The 18,738-nt window shown below is 38.1% G+C and overlaps 1 protein-coding gene across 1 annotated transcript in view; it reads right to left on the reverse strand.

The window, feature by feature from the left end:
* Positions 1 to 11,033: 11,033 nt before the first annotated feature.
* LOC102489492 (carbonic anhydrase-related protein-like) overlaps positions 11,034 to 18,738 on the reverse strand; it is a 57,235-nt gene continuing 49,530 nt past the window's right edge. Inside the window, exon 7 of the mRNA XM_006167129.3 lies at positions 11,034 to 12,952. The gene's annotated coding sequence lies outside the window, so the exon portion shown is untranslated. The remainder of the gene's footprint in view (positions 12,953 to 18,738) is intronic.

Consider the following 18,738-nt stretch of genomic DNA (forward strand, 5'->3'; position numbering starts at 1 on the left):
GGGGACTTCCTGGAAGATTTTATCATATACTCAGGATGTATAGGAGAGCTATGCAATTCTTTCATAGTAGTAAATTGGGGAGTCAGAGGGGGGTCGCTTCCCAGTGAGGCTGCCTCAATTCTCTGGAGCAAATAGCAGGCAGCCTTGCTGACATGCTAACTGACCCAAGCTTTGTTCCAAGGTCGGGGGGTTCACAACAGTGGCCTTGCCAACGTGTTGATCCAACCGGAAGCGGAGCTCAAAGGTCGGGGGGCTCAGACAGATCCTGGGGCCTCACCGGGTCGGACTCCTCCAGAAAACTACAGACCAAAATTGCTGATGAATATAGATGCAAAAATTTTCAACAAGATACTTGTAAATTGTATCTAACAACATATAGCAAAGATTATTTATCATGACCAGGTAGGCTTTATCCCAGCGATGCAAGGGAGGTTCAATATACACAAGACCATAAATATAATACACCATATTAACAGAAAGATAAAAACAAAATGATCATTTCAATTGATGCAGAGAAAGTATGTGATAAAACATCCTTTCATGATTAAGACTCTCAGTAAGATTGGTATAGAAAGGTCATTTCACAACACAATAAAAGCCATATATGAAAAATCTATAGCTAACATTATACAGAATGGGGAAAAGCTAAAAGCTTTTCCACCAAAAACTGGTACTACACAAGAGTGCCTACTTTCTCCACTGCTTTTCAATATAGTGCAAGAAGTCTTAGCGGATGCAGTCAGAAAAGAGAACAATGTAATAGGCATTCAAATAGGCAAAAAAGAGTTGGAAATATCTTTATTCGCAGATGACATGATGGTATACTTAGAAGACCCAAAGGTTTCCATGAAAAAACTTCTCAAAGTAATAAATGAATACAGTAAAATGGCAGGATGCAAAATCAACTTCCAAAAATCTATAACATTTCTATATACAAACAACAAGTTGAATGAAGAAGACCTGAAGAAAGGAATCCCTTTTACCATAGCCACAAAATGTATAAAATACCTAGGGATAAACCTAACTAAGGAGGTCAAAGACCTTTACAAAGAAAACTATGAAAATCTTTAAAAAATATATTAACAAGGACATAAAAAAATGGAAGGACATCCCATGTTCCTGGATTGGAAGAACTAACTTAAAATGGCAATTCTACCCAAATTAATCTATATATTTAACACAATTCTAATCAAAATACCAGAGATATTCTTCACAGATCTAGAAAAGACAATCATAGAATTTGTCTGGAATCATAAAAGACCCCATGTCGCCAAAGAAATCCTATGCAAGAAGAGTGGAGTGGGCAGCATATCAATTCCTTACCTCAAAATATACTACAAGATTGTGATAATAAGAACAGCATAGTATTGGCACAAAAACAGACAGGTGGACCAATGAAATAGAATAGAGACCCCAAAAATAAACCCCAAAGCTTATAGCCAACTGATTTTTGACAAAGGATACCAGTCAATCCATTGGGAAAAGGAAAACCTCTTTTGTAAATGGTGCTGAAAAAACTGGGTATCCACCTGCAGAAAGATGAAACTGAATCTCCATCTTTCATGATTAACAAAAATCAACTTGAAATGTGTCAAAGATCTTAACCTAAGACCTCAAACTATAGAACTACTGGTTTACTACACTGGGGAAACTCTGGGAGACATTGGGGTAGGAAAAGACTTCTTAAATAAGACTCCTAAAGCACAGGCAACAGTCCCTAAAATAGACAAATGGGACTCTAATGACTAAGAGGTTTCTGCACAGCAAAGGACACAGTAATTAGTGTGAATAAGACAATCCTTGGAATGGGAGAATATTTTTGTAAAATATGTCTCAGAAAGGGACTGATAACCAGAATACACAGGGAACTCAAGTGCTCACTTGAAAAAAAATTGATTAACCCAATTAAAAGATGGAAAAATGAGCTGAACAAAAATCTCTCTAAGGAAGACATATGAACAGCCTAAAAGCATATGAGGAAATGCTCAACATCCTTCATCATAAGGGAGATGCAGATAAAAACCACATGAGATACCACCTCACCTCTCTAAGAATGGCAAAGATTAAAAATACAAAGTGATAAGTGTTGGCATGGATGTGTAAAAGGGGGAATTTTCTTACACTGTTAGTGGGAATTTAAACTGGTTCAGTGGAGAACAATATGGGGGTTCCTCAAAGATCTTCAAATAGAACTACCATTTGATTCAGCAATCCCACTTGTGGGCATGTACCCAAAGGACAGGATAATGCTCAGTCAGAAGAGCACTTGCACATCAATGTTTATTGCAGCATTATTCATGATTGCTAAGATATGGAACTAACCCCAATGTCCACAAACAGATGAATGGATGGAAAAAGTGTGGCACATATATGCTATGGAATACTATTCAACCATAAAAAACAAGACCCTGGCATTTGATAGAAAGTGGTCCCATATGGAGGATCTATTGCTGAGTGAAACAAGCCAGGCTATGAAACAAAGATATTGTATGTATCCACTTAACATATACTGACTCTCCGCACTTTATGGTAGAGATCAAAATATTGTAGGGCATAAAAACAGTGAAAATAGTTAGGTTAACTGAAGACAGTGTGCAATGAGGCAGGAGAAGGGAAGAATACAGAGAAGGAAAGCAAGAGAACAAATAGGCATGGTATTAGTGGGAGACGAAAATGGTTTATTACCTGTTCATTACCTATAGTATTCTCAGTTGGACTGGTCTAAGAAGTATTTTATGTTGGGTAAATTCTTTTTATAAGCCAAATGAAATATAGTGATCAAATGTTTAAAAAAATGAGAATAATAATAATCTGAAAGAAAATGATGAAAAGCTATTTGATGATGATTATGTAGATATTAATGTCTTTGTCTTGGCTAATATACATGTATTCCTCTGGAAAAAGAAATGTAATACACTATAAAGACATAAGTGATTCAATGTCATATAAACAAAACCATGATAATAAATAACATTTTTCAAAAATTGTGCCCAGGGAATGACCACCACTTTGAATCATCTAAGGTGACTTCCACAGTCATCACTCCTGGAGGTTGGGAGGTGTCTGGCTACATTGACACCCTGTTCCCTGCTATGACAGCTCCATGGCATTTTTCACTCTGGCTCCTGCACCAGGAACGTTCACTCACTACACGTCACTTTCTGCTCAGAGGTACTCTTTGCCCTCCAGTTGGCTGTACTGAGCTATACTTCCACATGAGCCCTGGTTTCCTAATCCTTATTGTCCTGCCGCACAAGGCGATAGTGGGAACTAGTGGTGGTGGAGAGTTTTCTTTGTTAACAGTATAGAAAAAAATAACCTATAGGGAAAATCCTAAATGAATTCAATATATAAACAATTCTTCTCTGAACACACAAATGCTGTATTTTTCTTTCTGATCAAACATTTCCCTTGACTAAATCAGAGGACAGAATTAAGAAACTTTAGAAATCAATTATGTTATCCCATCTGGTCAGTTTTAGAAAGGTGATTTAGGGGTCCAGCAGGTGGTATGTGGAGGGTGAGGCTCTGGATCCCACATGGTCAGCCTCATGGTTCAAGTCCTGGACTTGATGATTTGAGAATTACAACAGGTGCATGGGCATGCATGTCCAAAATCCCAGGAGGAGAGTGGAGAAGGAATTTCAGATGGCCATCTTCCCGGGGGCGGTTTCTCCCTCCCTCTCTCTCTCTCTCTGTCTCTCTATGGCAAGTGCAAGCACCCTATAGAAATTTTTTTTCTGGCTTAAATGCTGTCTACCTCCTTTGAACTAATTTCTATAACATGATGATTACAATCATAAAAATATATTTGATAGAATATATTTAGTAAAAATGAATAAGGTTTCCAAGGGCAGTATTGAAAATATAGGCTCTATGCCAAAGTTGTATAAGTTAGCAATAGTGAACGGAAATCAGTCTTCTCAGACTATGGGAACACAGGAACATGGGCTAGAACTCTAGGGTCCAAAATGTATTGAGAAATGAGGTGTGATCAGTGTCCACAGAATGTTACACACCCAGAGTCACGTGCAAGTAGAAGCTCTGAGGACAGTCCTACCCTACGTGAGATGTACTGCTTCTCAGGGTTAACTGCTCCCCTGCTACTCGTCCCTCACGACAGAGTGGCACTTAGGACATTTTCTCACACTTGGAGAAATGAGAAAATCATCTCCTATGCTACAGAAGCATTCATTTTTCTTCTTGAGAAGACCAATTTACTAAGAGGACTGTGTTCACATTACCTTTCTATGAACTCTGAAAATAGAAATCTATAGATTTTTTTTACTTAGTCTTTCTGTTTTCCCAAGTGATGGCATGTTTCTGAGTACATATGAGGGTGAACTTGGTCATCATGACTATTGAATATATAAGCAGAAACAGTTTCTTGTTTGCTTGTGGGTTTTTTTTTTTTCTGTATAAAGCATCATGATAGACTTCTCTAAACTTGAGCATTTTTTAAAAAATATGGTCCCAAATGGATTTCTTGAATATTTGAAACCATTTTATATGAAGATGACAATTTCTGAATGTGAATTTAAAAACAGAAAAAGCAAAAAAACTGTTTACTATGAGGACTTATTTTGTATCATTGCATTCAAATTGTAGTATCCATTTACAGTAGAATCCACATGGCTGACCACAGGCTCAGAAACCGAGTCCATCTGGAAACATGAGAGGCATTCAAGATCCTGACCAGCTAGAAGCCTGGGGAAAGAAGATCGCACCATGACAAGACCCTGGTGAGGGTATATGTGAATATGTGTCTCTCTCTCAGAAAAAGAAACAAAAATAAAATGTTTTTAAAGAGATTATTGCACCTACTTAATGACCACAGTAGACTATATATAGCCTCAGCTAGGTGCTCCTTTATAGTATGTTCATTCTACTCACTGAGTTTTATTCCTAAAGTCAGACATGTGTTCACAGATATGTTTATATCAACTGCATTTACTATAGAAAATATGTAGTTTAAGATCTTTTGTGAATCAATAAAATGTGAAAAAAAGACTAAAAAATGAGAAAAGGGTATAAGAGCATGTAATGCAAATGTGATAGGAGAAATGTTATGACTATATTAAGTACATAAAATGCAACAAAAATTACTGCATTCAAATGAGATTTGTTTTAAAAAGTATTTGCAGGGCAGCCCTGTAGCCTAGTGGTTAAAAGAGCCAGATTCTACATGGTCAACCATTGTTCGAATCTTGAGTATGGTGGATTGAAAAACATGCTGGGTACATATGCGTATGTGCCCCAAATCTTGACAGAATAGAGAAACAAAGGAGATGAGATTGCAGCAATGGCCACACCCCACAGGTGAGTGCTTCCTCCCTCTCCTTGTCTCTCTGGGGAGTACACACACCCTCTGCAAATTAAAAAGAAAGAAAGAAAGAAAGAAAGCAAGCAAGCAAGCAAGAAAGAAAGAAAGAAAGAAAGGTATTTGCACGAAAATGTATTTAATATGATTAAATTACAAGGGACAATCTTCATTTCACCTATAATAAGACTGTAGGTTTCTTTAAAAGAAGCATCTTCATACTATAAAAAATAAAATGTTTTTTATGCAATGGATAGGCTTTGACCTTCACTTTTTAAATTTTCTTTTGGGTCAAATTCCAATATAATTTCACAGAAAAATTCCTACTGAAGCTGAGAGAATTTCAATGTAATTTTAAATTGGTGAAGGTTTACCAAAACAATTGTGCTGTAGAGTTATTCTGGAAATGAATCAGACCCAGGAACAAGCAAGCAGATCTTGGACTTTGGAGCAGATATAAGAGGTTTTCTTGAATTCTACTGACTAAAACTTCTGTGTACTAGTTGGGGCCAAGCACCACAAGGTTTCACACCAGTTTCAGAAAGGGAAAAGTTCCTTCAAACTCAATAGTGTCTTTTTCTTTTCTTTTCTCTTAAATTTCCCAGTGGGCACATGCACTCACTGGAAAGAGAGAGAAAGTAAGAAAGCATACCCCATGCCCCTTCTCATCCATTCTCTTCTCAAGGTTTTGAGCATGCACGTGCACACACACACACACACACACACACACACACACCTGGTGTACCCAGTCTCCCAAGCCACTGGATGCAGGACTCAAGTCACACCACCAGCTGGCCCTACAGTACTATTTTAAATAACAGAGAATTACATGAAGGATGGAGGCATAAGGAGAACCCACAGACTTGCTCCTCAACGAAATAAGAGCTGGCGGAAATGATAAAAAAAAAAAAAAAAAAAAAAAAAGTGTATGAAAACTGTCCTAAAAGAATACAGCAATGGGAAAAAGAAAAGGTTATTTTTAAAAATATACTAAATCTCAGTAAGAACAATGACAATATCTCATTTGAAATTTGTGCCACAAACCCAATCCCTGCTCCCCCACCCCCAGCATACCATGATTTAACTTCCACCTAAAGGTTATGACTAAGAGAGGATTCCCACTCACATCTCCCAGTCAAGGGATCCTCAAAGGGCTGCAGAGTCTAAATGTCCAAGCATCACAGCCAGGAAGTCGTGGGCCCCACTGCTCCAACTTACTCATCTACTGGAGGCTGCATGCTGGGAGAGACAAGCCACAGAAACCAGTGCTGAGTGCCCAATACAAAAAGAGGAATGTCACTCCATGTGAAGCAAGTCTGGCATCTAACCACCGCTCAGGGGCTGCAGCTCAAAGACTGGCCCAGGACAAAAGAGAGTTGATAAGAACAAAGGGCACCAAGCTCTACTCAGAAATACTGACCTTATTAGTAAATGGATATGTGGAGAGTCAAGCCTAGACATACTCTGAAAAATGATGGGGATCTTTATGGCAAACAATTCAGTGGAGGCTATTAGCTATATGAGGACAAGTTAAAGGCCTGCTGGCTTATCAAAGTGAACCAAGGAAAGAGACAAGTAAGAACACTAAAAACTGGCCTCAAAACTACCCCTGTAGGATGGCTTGTGGCCTAGTGGTTAAGGTAGTCGGATCCCATATGGCTGACTGTGTGGTTGAAGTCCTTGCCAAAGCAGCTGAATAAAACATGTTTGGCATGTGTACATGTGTGCCCCAAATCATTACATAATGGAGGAAAAGGTATTTGCTATGACCATGTTCCATTACGGTTTGCTTTTTCCCTCTCCTTCTGTCTCTCTGGTGAACACACATACCTCTGGCAATTTTTTAAAAAGGAATTTTTAAACAAAAATAAAACCTACCCCTGCAAAAGGATCTAAATTTAATTGATCAATTGTGGAGCAACTGAAGCCCTAGAGCACCGCCGACCAAGACAGAGCAGTAAGCTAGCCATCCATGGACCCTAGCGGGTGTGGTATCAATGGAGGCAAACAGCTTGGCTGAAAAGTCAAGGAAACAGTCAAAAAGAACTCAGTGCAACCACTGTCATCCCAGGGTGAGTGTGCACATGTCCATGGCTGCACACTAAGAAACCACATTGTAGGGCAGAGAGTTGATTAAAATAACATAGCCTAGTAGTCACTGAACAAACAGCAAAATCAAGCTCCAGTGGTTCAAGAGAGGATGGGGCAGAAATGAACATAAAGACTCAGAGAAATATGTGATTTCATTAAGTATATTAATACGTACATAAAGGAAGTACCAGAAAAAGAGAAGAAAAAAAGGTTCAAAGAATAATAGCCCAATAACTTCTCAAATTGGATGAAAAAGCATTAATCTATGTTTCCAAGGAACTCAACAAATTCCAAGTAAGATAAACACAGATTCTCACTCAGATGCATTAGAGTGACAAGTGCTAGGGAAAAGAAAATTTTGAAAGTAGGAACAGAAAAATGGCCTGTCATGTAAAGGGGATTCCTATTTATTCTAAAAGCTGACACCTCACTGGAAACAGTGAAGGCCAGAGGCAGTGATTTGTCATATTCAAAATGCTGAAAGAATAAAATGGTTAACCAAGAACTTTATACACGGTAGAACTATCTTTCACAAATAAAGATGAAATAAAGACAGTCCATATAAACAAAAACTAAGAAAATCTGCTACTGAAAGACTTTTCTTGTAAGAAATAATAAAGGAAGTTCTTGAATATGAAACCAATGTATAGAATAATAGTATACAATTGTACTGTTATGCCTAAAACATAAAGAAAATGTGAAGTATTTTACTAAAAAACAGTATAAAAGATGAGAACAAAGCAATACTGGACTAAAAGAAATGACACCAGATGGTATCTTCAATCCACACAACCAAATGAAAATAACCAGAAATGATAAATAAGGATACTATAAGAAACTGGAAGTATATACTTGCTTTCATTTCTTTGCTCAGCTTCTTAATATATTGGGTTGTCAGAAAAGTCAAGAAACATTTTTACATAGAAAAAATATGTCATGATGTTTTCAACAACCCAATATATATGAATATGTGAAGCAATAACTAACATAATATTGGGCTTGTAGCATATATTGATATAGTAGGTACAACAAAAATAGCTCAAAAAGAGAAAAAGAGGGATAGGACATATTTAGGAAGAACAAAATAGCTCACTAAAATCAAGCTTGTATAAATCTGAAGAAGATTCTGATAAATTAACACACTATGGAGCCTTATAGCAACCACCAAGAAAAAATAATTTTAAAAAAAAGAAGAAAAATATTTAAAGTGAGTTAAATATACTACTCACTCACTATAAAGAAAACCAATAAAGGAAGAATAAAGAAACAGCAGGAACAACAAAAAGACATGAGACATGTAGAAAACATTTTAAAAATTGACATAAATAAATCTAGTCATGTCAACAGTAACATTAAATATGAATAGGTTAAATGATCTAACCAAAAGGTAGACAGATTGTCAGATTAAATAAAAAATAAAGTAAGATCCAAGTATAAACTGTCTAGAGGAGACACACTTTAGATTAAAAAATATACATAAGTTAAAAATAAAAGGATGAAAAATATAAACAGCCACCATAAGAAAGGTGAAATGACTATACCAATAACTGACATATTTTATATTAAAGTGAAAAATGTTGCTGGAGATAAAAAAGAATATAATAATTTTTAAAAACTGTCAAAACAATGTAGCAATTATAAACATACATATATACCTAAAGCAGAGACCCAAAAATGCATGAAGAGAAAACTGATAGAACTGAAAGTAGAAATAGATAATTCAGCAATAATAGAGCTTTCAATATGCTACTTTCAATCATAGAAGAAGACAAAATATCCCTAAGGAAATAGAAGACTTGAACAACACTACAGTGTTGACAGACATCTCTGGAACACATCCCCTAATAATTGCAGAACATATGTTTTCTTAAGTGCTCATGGAACATCCCCTAGACTAGGATAAACTATATACCAGGCCATAAAAAAGCCTCAATAAATTGAAAAGGACATAGATTATATAAAGTAAATTTTCTGGCCACAATGGCGACAAACCGTAAACCAGTAAAAGAAATTTTAAAATTCATAAATATGTGGAAGTTAAACCAAACACTCCTAGAAAACCATTGGGTCAACAAGAAATCACAAAGCGAATTAGAACGTACTTTGAGATGAACAGAAATGAAAACAGCATAACAGAATACATGGGATGCAGCTAAAGCAATGCTTAGAGGACAATTTATAACTGTGAATGCCTTTATTAGAAAAGAAATATTCAATCTTTGATTGAGCCAATATACAGTACATTCTGGTTGGGGAAATTCATTTTGTGTGCTATAATCATATACAATGATTGACTGCAAAATTTTAAAAATTAAATTGAAAAAACTTAAAAATAAAAATAAAATTCTTCTGTTAAAAAACAAAAACAAAAACTCAGGTCAGCAGGTGACATACTGGTTAAGGTGATGGATTCCCACGTAGTTAATCATGGTTCAAGTCCCAGACCTGGCAGCTTGAAACCCACACTGGATGTGTGTGCATGTGTGCCTAAAATCCCAAGAGTAGAATGGAGGAGAAGGGATTGTGGCATGACCATTCCTCCGGAGTTCCTCCTGTGATTTTGGGCATGCACACACATGTGCCCAGCGTGAGTTTCAAGTCATCAGGTATAGCACTCCAGCTGCAGTTGGCCACATGGAAGTCCAGCACTCTAACCACTCACTATGTCACCTGCTGGGCCTCTATTATCTTAATCAGTGATCTTTTCTTGTTTTTTCTGTTTGTTTGTTTTTGAGAGTTTTTTTGCTATAGGGCGTGTGCGCTCGCCAGACAGAGAGAGACATAGAGACAGAAAGCAAGAAATCACCCCCAAGGGGGGATGGTCACGCCACAATCCCTTCTCCTCCATTCTCCTCTCGGGATCTTGGGCACGCACGCACACACGCCTGGCGTGAGTTTTAAGCCACAGGGTCCAGGACACGAACCGTGGTCAACTACGTGGGAGTCCAGTGACATAGCCATTACGCTAACTGCTGGTTCCCGTTAATCGGTGAATCTTTTGAGAACATTATTTTACACACCATCAGGTATATTAATTCCCATCAGAAGTACTTATGTGTGTGTAACTATGTGAAAAGACACCTCATTTTCCCATTTTTACTATGTTCTATAAACAAATCCCACCCTAAATTACATTTCAAGACCTGTAAAATTTGTCATTCATCATCTATAATTCATTTCCATCTCCTCTTTGCTTTGGAGACTCCTCTGATTTTGTGTTCTACCACATAGCTTTTGTTTTTCTTTCCCATCCACTGTCAAGTAGGTAAGACTGTAGTCCCTTTGCACTTTCATTGACAAAATACTATTTCAAATTCATTTCTACAAAAGCACCACTATAAGCAGTATTCCTTTTCTGAATCTGAGGTACATAACTGTGGAATGAAAGGGGTTTTCCCATTAAACAATATTAAGCCTCTGAGCCAACTCTGTGGCCTAGTGGTTAAGGGATCCAGATCCCTGGCCCCAGTGGCTTGAAAAACATGCGAAGCACATGTAAGTGTGTCCAGATCTAGAAAGGATAGAGATATGAAGGATAAGAATGCAGCAAGACCATGCCTCACTGGGGCGGAGTGGGGGGAAGGCCTCTTCCCCTCTCTTTCTCTGTCTTTCTCTAGCAAGCACACTCACTCTCTGGCAACTTAAAAAAAAATTAAGCCTCCACATAATTTCAGCAATGGACATTTTGATCTGTACCAAGTAATCCATTTCTGTCTTTTGACTCAGCAAATATAAATAAATTTTATTGCTTAAATTAAAAAATAAAAACACAGTATGAAGGATGAAATACGGGAAACCAAGTATCACTCTGAAAGTAATTGGAAATCATTTTTGTGGCTGTTATGTTTATTTGATATGTTCCAGGGAGAGAGGCAGGAGACTGCAAAAGGCACAAGAAGTTATTAAAAAGTCCAAGCGCAGTGCCCAGCTGCTCAGTACCAACCTGTCAGCGGAACAGAGCTGGTACCTCCGCCTCTCCCAGGGCCTGGACAGAGGCCTTACAAAGGGGCAACAGGGTGTCATCTGACTGTCTCACTCGCGAAATGCTCCAGATCTAGTGTCTTGACGTTAACGGGAAACAAGGTGATCTGTGCGGCCAATGTTTGGCTTGGTTGGAACAGTATTGGTCTGTAAGGTATAAATTTTATGTCACGGTTTTGCAGCCACACTTTGCCATTTCCTGATTCTAAGTACTAGAAATTGCAAAAAGTATCTAGGGGGCCTCTCTCTGCCCTGATGTGGCCCAGGGCTACTGCAGACCTCGACCCCTCCCAACGCCCCACTTTCCCTCACTTTCCCACAGCTTCTGGTCCTTTCCCCAGCACGACTCCATGATGAACCACCTTTGCTTGTTTTCAGGGAAATCTGGTGTGAGTTTTATTTATATTTATGCTTCCATTATTACAACCTCTACCCAACACTTCCAGAGCCTCTGAACAAATACTTTTTCCATCTGTATTATTTGTATTTTAACTGAAATATTTTGTATCAAAAAATCCCTCCAAACTGGAACTGTGTTATCAAAGTCATTAGTTTTACAACAATTATATCAATAACAAATAACATTTATTAAGTACATGCTTTGTGGCAGGCACTCTGTTGTTTTACAGAAATTACCTCATTCCACCTAACTGCAGCTAAGCATATGCCTCAGCTTGCCAGTCATACTTAAAATTAATTTAAACAAAAATATCGATGGTCATCTTTGAAAGAAATGTCTTCACATACTGAAAAATGAAATTCATAGAATAAAATATTTTTAAGTTTTACAAAGTATACAACACTAAATTAATATAGAATACTATTAAATTTATATTTCTACACATGGAAAATAAAGCTATTCCTGGTACATTATACCCACCTTCTTTTCATCCTAAATATTTCTTATACTTTTCTCAAATTCCTAAAAATCACAGCTGCAAACATGTCAAATAAATACTATAAGATTCATATATTTAACTAAATCCTTTAACTAAGAAAGTAATACAGAATGTATTACATTGATGCATTAATTCCAAAATGTTTTCCATGACAAATCAGCCGGACAGTAATTGTGGCATGGGTGCTGTAAAAGAACATGAGACTTGATTTTGACTAATCCTTCATCTTCACATTTTGAAGCTCTATGCTATTCTTAATCAAAATTCTTACTTTATTATCAAGAATTACTCTAGTCTCTGAGCGAATTTTCTGCTGGAGACAGGAAATGAAGGACCACTGCCTCAATATTAATACATGATATATACTCATATTAATAACAAATCTGAAAACTAGTTTCATTCCTCCTACACAGAAGCAATAAACAGTATGTGCAAAAATCGGAATCCTAGCAGCAGTGATGTGGATATAGAATCTGGGTTTCTTCTGAATGTTCAGTCATTCCTACTATTTCATTATAGCACGTGTATAGGCAACTGTCACAGACGTCCGTCAAAGCTGGATTAGATGAAGACAAACAATGCAGGCTTTGAGAGAAACTGAAGCTGCAGCTCAGAAGTTTCCGTTTCTGTCCAAGGGCACAATTGGACCATTGTCTTCTTCCTTTAGGCAAAAAGAATGACTCAGTTATGTTACTGACATTCCTCCATAGCACACTTTATTTTTCAGACAGGGTCTCACTATGTTGTGATCCCCCTGCCTCAGCCTCCTGAGTAGCTGGAAGTACAGGCTTTTAGGGTGAACCAGGACTCCAACCTTGGCCTCCCATGTGGCTTCAGCCTGCCAAGTAGCATCACACTACCACAGCTGAACCTGAGAGTCTTTTTAGAACCCAACAGAGACAGTAAATGCCATGATAAGGAAATATAGAAATTTCAAAAATATCTTCATGTTTAAGCCTGTTATCTCTATAATTTTTCCACAAAGTCTACCATAATCTTATTGCTAGGGTAGAATCTATTAATGCAAAATTTCACAGAAAGAAACATTTCACCCAAAATAAGTATATTAATGTTTCAACTATTTTATAAATAAAAAATGTGTATATCATGACTCGTAAGAAAAAAAACTTTAAGTTACTGTCATTAATTTCATGTGTAACCACCACAGATGGACAGTAACCCAAGGGCACAGACTCCCTAGTTCCCAAATGACTTTGCAGTTTTATTAAGTAAGCGGACAGTACTAAATACATAATGACACATTCTACACAATTGCAGCATTTTTGAGATAATGAATAGCATGTTTCTTCTTTGGGAGAGCAACACCAGTTCAACAACATCCACTTGTGTTGCCAGCAGAGTGGGGGTGGGGATACTGATACTGCCATGCAGTTGCCTGCTGTGAGCTGGTCCAACATTTTGGCACTAGATATTTGCAAAACTTTACAATGCAGATGTTTCTTGACCCCAATTAACACTTCTAGGAGTTTATAATAGGAATATAATCATCTAAAAGATTCTAGTGTAGGGACACTCATTGCAATAAACTAGAAACAAACTAAATAGCCTCCTTTCTCAATAAATTACAGTACAGTGGACTACTTGAGAATTATTCATTCACTGTGTGTACACATGTGTGAGTGTACATGTACATACATGTGCATATACATGCCTATACATGTATACATATGAGGGGATTCTTAAATGTTCATGGGGGCGAGCAGCTGGATGGAGGTTAAGGGGCTGGATTCCACCTAGCTGACTGCATGGTTCAATCTCTTTCTCTCTCTCTCTGTATTTCTCTGGTGAGTGCATGCACACTATAGCACACTAAAAACTAAAAAGTTCATAGAAAAATGTGCACCATTTTTGGTGTACAAAAATCTTGAAATCTATGTGTAGTTTTTTTCATAGTACACTTTTATCATGAATATTCTGAAGATTCCCTCATATGTACATATATGTATAATTTTTGGAACTACTTATTAGAGAATAGTCACAATGCTTATGTTTCAGGTAAGATAGTTAAGTCATGATCAAATCTATTCAAAATTTTAAAAAATTTTTCAAGTGACTGATAAAATTCTATTTATTGTGTAATGCATGACTTGAAATATGTGCACATTGTGGAACAGCTAAATCAAGCTAGTTACATGTGTGTTATCTCACACGGCTGTCATTTTTGTGGTAAGAAAACTTAAAATCCTCTCTAAGCATTTTTTAAGAATACAGAGAAGTGTTATCAACTATAGTCACCACGTTATAATAGAGAGCTCTTGAACTTCTCATATACTGAACTTTCATAACATTTGACCATCATCTTCTCAGCTCCCTTCCCATAAAAATCTTTAAAACTACACTCTCAAAGATCTGATTTCAAAGGTGAGACAGGACACTGATTATGTGTATATTTGGCAATTACATACCTATTAGTTATAAATCAGTGATATAAAACTGACCAACAATCAAATTGTAAAATCACAGCATCTGAGAGCTAAAAGGAACCTAAAACTTACAGTGTATATTTTTTCCCTTTATGAAAAGGGAAAAAAATATGGAGTCCAGTGTTTCCAAAGTCTGTTCCACATGACACTAGAAAGCTGGCTGTAAGAAATGCAACCCATGTTCAAAATAAAATTACGAAGACTGGTAAAATACAGTTCTTTAGTTTAAAACCATCTAAGAGTCTCTTAATATGCTAGTGGGCACTGCAAATTTCCAATATTAGGATAGTATGTCCCAGGTCCTTAAAATACATGTGAGTTGTCACCCCTGGATTTAACATACTTCTTGGTGGTCCTATGCTCTGCACAACTCATTTGGGAAAGGCTGGAGTAGGAGTAAATATCCTTAGAATGAAACCAAATTTCATTTTAAGTTTATATCAACCCTCTAAAAATTAAGTACCATAGTCCAAAATATTACTTACATAAAAGATGGGTAGGTATTAATAAAGTCACTCTACTTAGATGAGGTCAGGTCTTAACTACAAGTGGGCCAGTTTTAAATTCGGCAGCCATCCACAAAGCAACCAACACATACACACACGCTGTTGTCTCATTTTTACGGCTCTAAAGTCATCATTCAGGTAAATGCCAAATGAATTCTAGTTTATCTAGCTGTGGAACCTGCTGATTTATCTGGACAGTCACTTGTCTAAAATCCTGCTCACAAAGGAAACTAAAAATAATACCCTATGCTTATTGAGAGTTACCCCTTTCTATTTTTCAGACAAGAAATATGATATTTCCTGAAGTCAAGGTTGTCTGATGATGATCTTTATATGAGCTCCCTGCCTCAAAAAAATGCACTTGATCTTGTTTATCACAGATACTACAATAGCTGGAACGAACGAATGGGGTTTTTTAAAAGAATTATTTTATTTATGTATTTATTTTAATTTGACCAGAGAAGGACAGAGAAAGAGAAAGTGAGAAACCAAGTCACCAGGTCCCAGACTCGAACCGCAGTCGACCATGTGGGAGTCCAGCACCCTTAACCACCATGCCACCTGCCGGCCCCGGAACGAACGTTTTAATTGGTCACAGTGGAGGTTATGGAGTTTGAATCAGGGAGACTCAAATTCAAATCTCAGTTCTTCAGAAAACTGCCATAAGACTTGTTTCTTTGTTCTCGCCGTGAGCATTTAGCCAATTTACTTGGCCCTTCTGGGCTTCAGCAATACCTCCCTCCTAGGGAGTGTGTGCAATGTATACACAGCAAATACGGTGAGTCAAGGGCCTCTGTACTCACAGTGGAGCCACCAGTCATAACTTCCGTGGGTTATAAAGATGTCTCACTAGCTAAAAATTAAAGTACAATACTTGTACCCGAACATAACATGAAATATGGCTCATTATTTTCCAGAGCTTGTGTAGAATTTTACTTTCCAATATTTTAAAGAAAGTTTTGTGGGATGAAACCAGGTTTGGTTTCATCTGCATTGTGTTCCCAAGGCCCAGCACCACAGCTGAGCCAAAGCAAACACCCCAAGAAAACGTGAAGGTGCACTTCCAAATGTGTAACAAAGTGACAGTATGGACTGCTTCGTATCAAAATTATACAGACATACATATAAAGGGTTAAATAATTATAAGATGTTTATTATGAAAACTATCAACATTCCCCAGTCCCAGATGTCACCAATTTCCTCAGTTCTTTTGGCTGATTATTTTACTAACACCACTGAGCTAAGTGGCATGATTTCATTGCTACGTTTCACTTTTTCATTTCAGTATTATGTATTGACTTCCCTTACGGAGGATGGAAATCTGACCTTTCCTCCTGGTGGCACCATATATGCACATACACACACACAGACACCCCATCCATACACACATAACCCTCACCATCCCCCCGTGCTCCAAAGAATCATTTTAGCTCGACCGACATTTAGTTTTTTATTATTATAATGATGCAAATATGATTCAGAACGGAACTACATTAAAAATCATGTAGTATAATTTTTCTCTCCTGCATGTTTTGATTTCTCTGGAGCAAGTATATATCTTGGGCTTATTCCACCTTAGTTTTCCATGCAGTTATAACTATTAGGTTGTCAGAAAAGTCGTGATGTATTCGTCTATATTTTTCTATGCAAAAATGTGTCATGACTTTTCTGATAACCCAATATTTCAATCCAAAACTACCTACCGACTGCCTGAGTCCCCTCTCTGGAACTCGGGACATACCATGCGTTGAATCGACTTTGCCGCCCTGGAAGAGGCTCCGTCAGCGCCTTCTCCCCGACTCACACCTGGCCCTGCTGCCCTCTCTGCCTGTGATCTCGTTGAACCAATGTCCTGGGCACATAACCCTTTGTCCTTTCTCGAACCTCCTGCGTCTTGCATCCCACATCTTTTTCTTGGCTTACTCCTCCATTTTTGGTAAGGCACATCTAGTAGCTTTCTGGGAAACGCATTTTCAATGACTTTGTTATCTGGGGGGAAAAAAAACTGTTTTACCCACACACTTGGTCAAAGTTGGACTGGGCAAGGAATTCCAGGTGGGTTTTAATTTTCTCTCAGAATTCTGAAGGTCATGCTTGAGCATGGCTGTGGAGAAGTCCGATATTCACCTTCCAGGTTCTGTGATTTTTAACCTGTTTTTCTCTTCCCTGTAGTTTCTCCCTTCGTTTTAGAAGTTTCACAACGATGGTGCCTTGGTGTGGGTCTATTATGAGCTATTGTGCTGAGAATTCAGGGGTCTTTTCAATCGGTAAATTTAGGCCCATGAGTTTGAGGAAAGTTAGAAGGATGTTGCTGTGGGTCCCTCTCTTCCTTCTTCTCCTCTTCCCAGTTTTCCTGTTGTTTGAAAATGGATCTCCTAGGCTGGTTCTCTGTGTGTCTTTTCTCCCTCAAAGAACAAAAAAAAACAAAAACAAAAAAAAACACACCAAAAACTATAAAATAAAAACTTGTTGCCTTTTGCTCTATTTTCTGAGATGTTTCTTCAATTCTGCCTCTGATTATTCTACAGAATTATTCATTTCTGCTATTATGTTCTCAAATTCCAAAAGCTCTTTGTTTTCTGAATACTCCTTTCATGTAGGAGGGGCTGGGGTGCAGGGCAGTGTTTCCTTGTAGACAGGGTCTTGCTGTATCACTTCTGCCTCAGCCTCCCAAGTAGCTGGGACCACAGGCATGTGCCACCACATCTAGCTTACAGAGTGGGCCAGAAATCAAACCCAAGCCATCCATGTGGCCTCTACCTGCCAAGTCCACTACCAAGGCTGGGTCTGGATATTTCTTTTCTTAAAAGCGTCCTGTTCTCTGGGACCAGCAATTAGCGTAATGGCTATGTTGCTGAACTCCCATGTAGTCGACCGCGGTTTGAGTCCCGGACCCGGTGGCTTAAACTCACACCAGGTGCATGTGGGTGCGTGCCCAAGATCCTGAGATGAGAATGGAGGAGAAGGGATTGCAGTGTGGCCATCATCCCTGGGGGGGCGGGGATGATTTCTCACTTTCTGTCTCCATCTTTCTGGCAAGTGCATGTTTTAAATAGCAAAAACCTCTCAAAAAAAAAAAAAAATCCTGTTCTCCCTGCATGATTGCAATTTCTTTCCTTACCTCTCCAAAGATATGAATGATGAATTTCTGAAGTTGTTCTCTTTTAAGTATTTATTTCATTTAACCTGCATTGTTTGTTTTGGACTCTCATGGTACAGGCTTTCTTCGAATTCCTTAACTGCTCTCAATGACTGCTACAATGAAACCAGAGGAGGCTGAGGGTCAGGGAGGCCCATACGCCATGCCCTCACCATGGAAGAAAGGAGGGCTGTTTCTGGAGAGTTGGAGGGGTAGATTGGATCCTCCACAGAAGGTTCTCCAGACCCATAGGGAAGGGGAAGGGGGAGACTTCCTACCATTGCACGGGAGGCCAGGTAGGGAGGAGGGTGCTGTCTGCCCACTCAGCTGTGCCTCCGTCCCTTAGCACAGAGACGCT

The sequence above is a fragment of the Tupaia chinensis genome, unplaced genomic scaffold, assembly GCF_000334495.1.
Source record: "Tupaia chinensis unplaced genomic scaffold, TupChi_1.0 Scaffold144500_1, whole genome shotgun sequence".
Classification (NCBI taxonomy): Eukaryota; Metazoa; Chordata; class Mammalia; order Scandentia; family Tupaiidae; genus Tupaia; species Tupaia belangeri.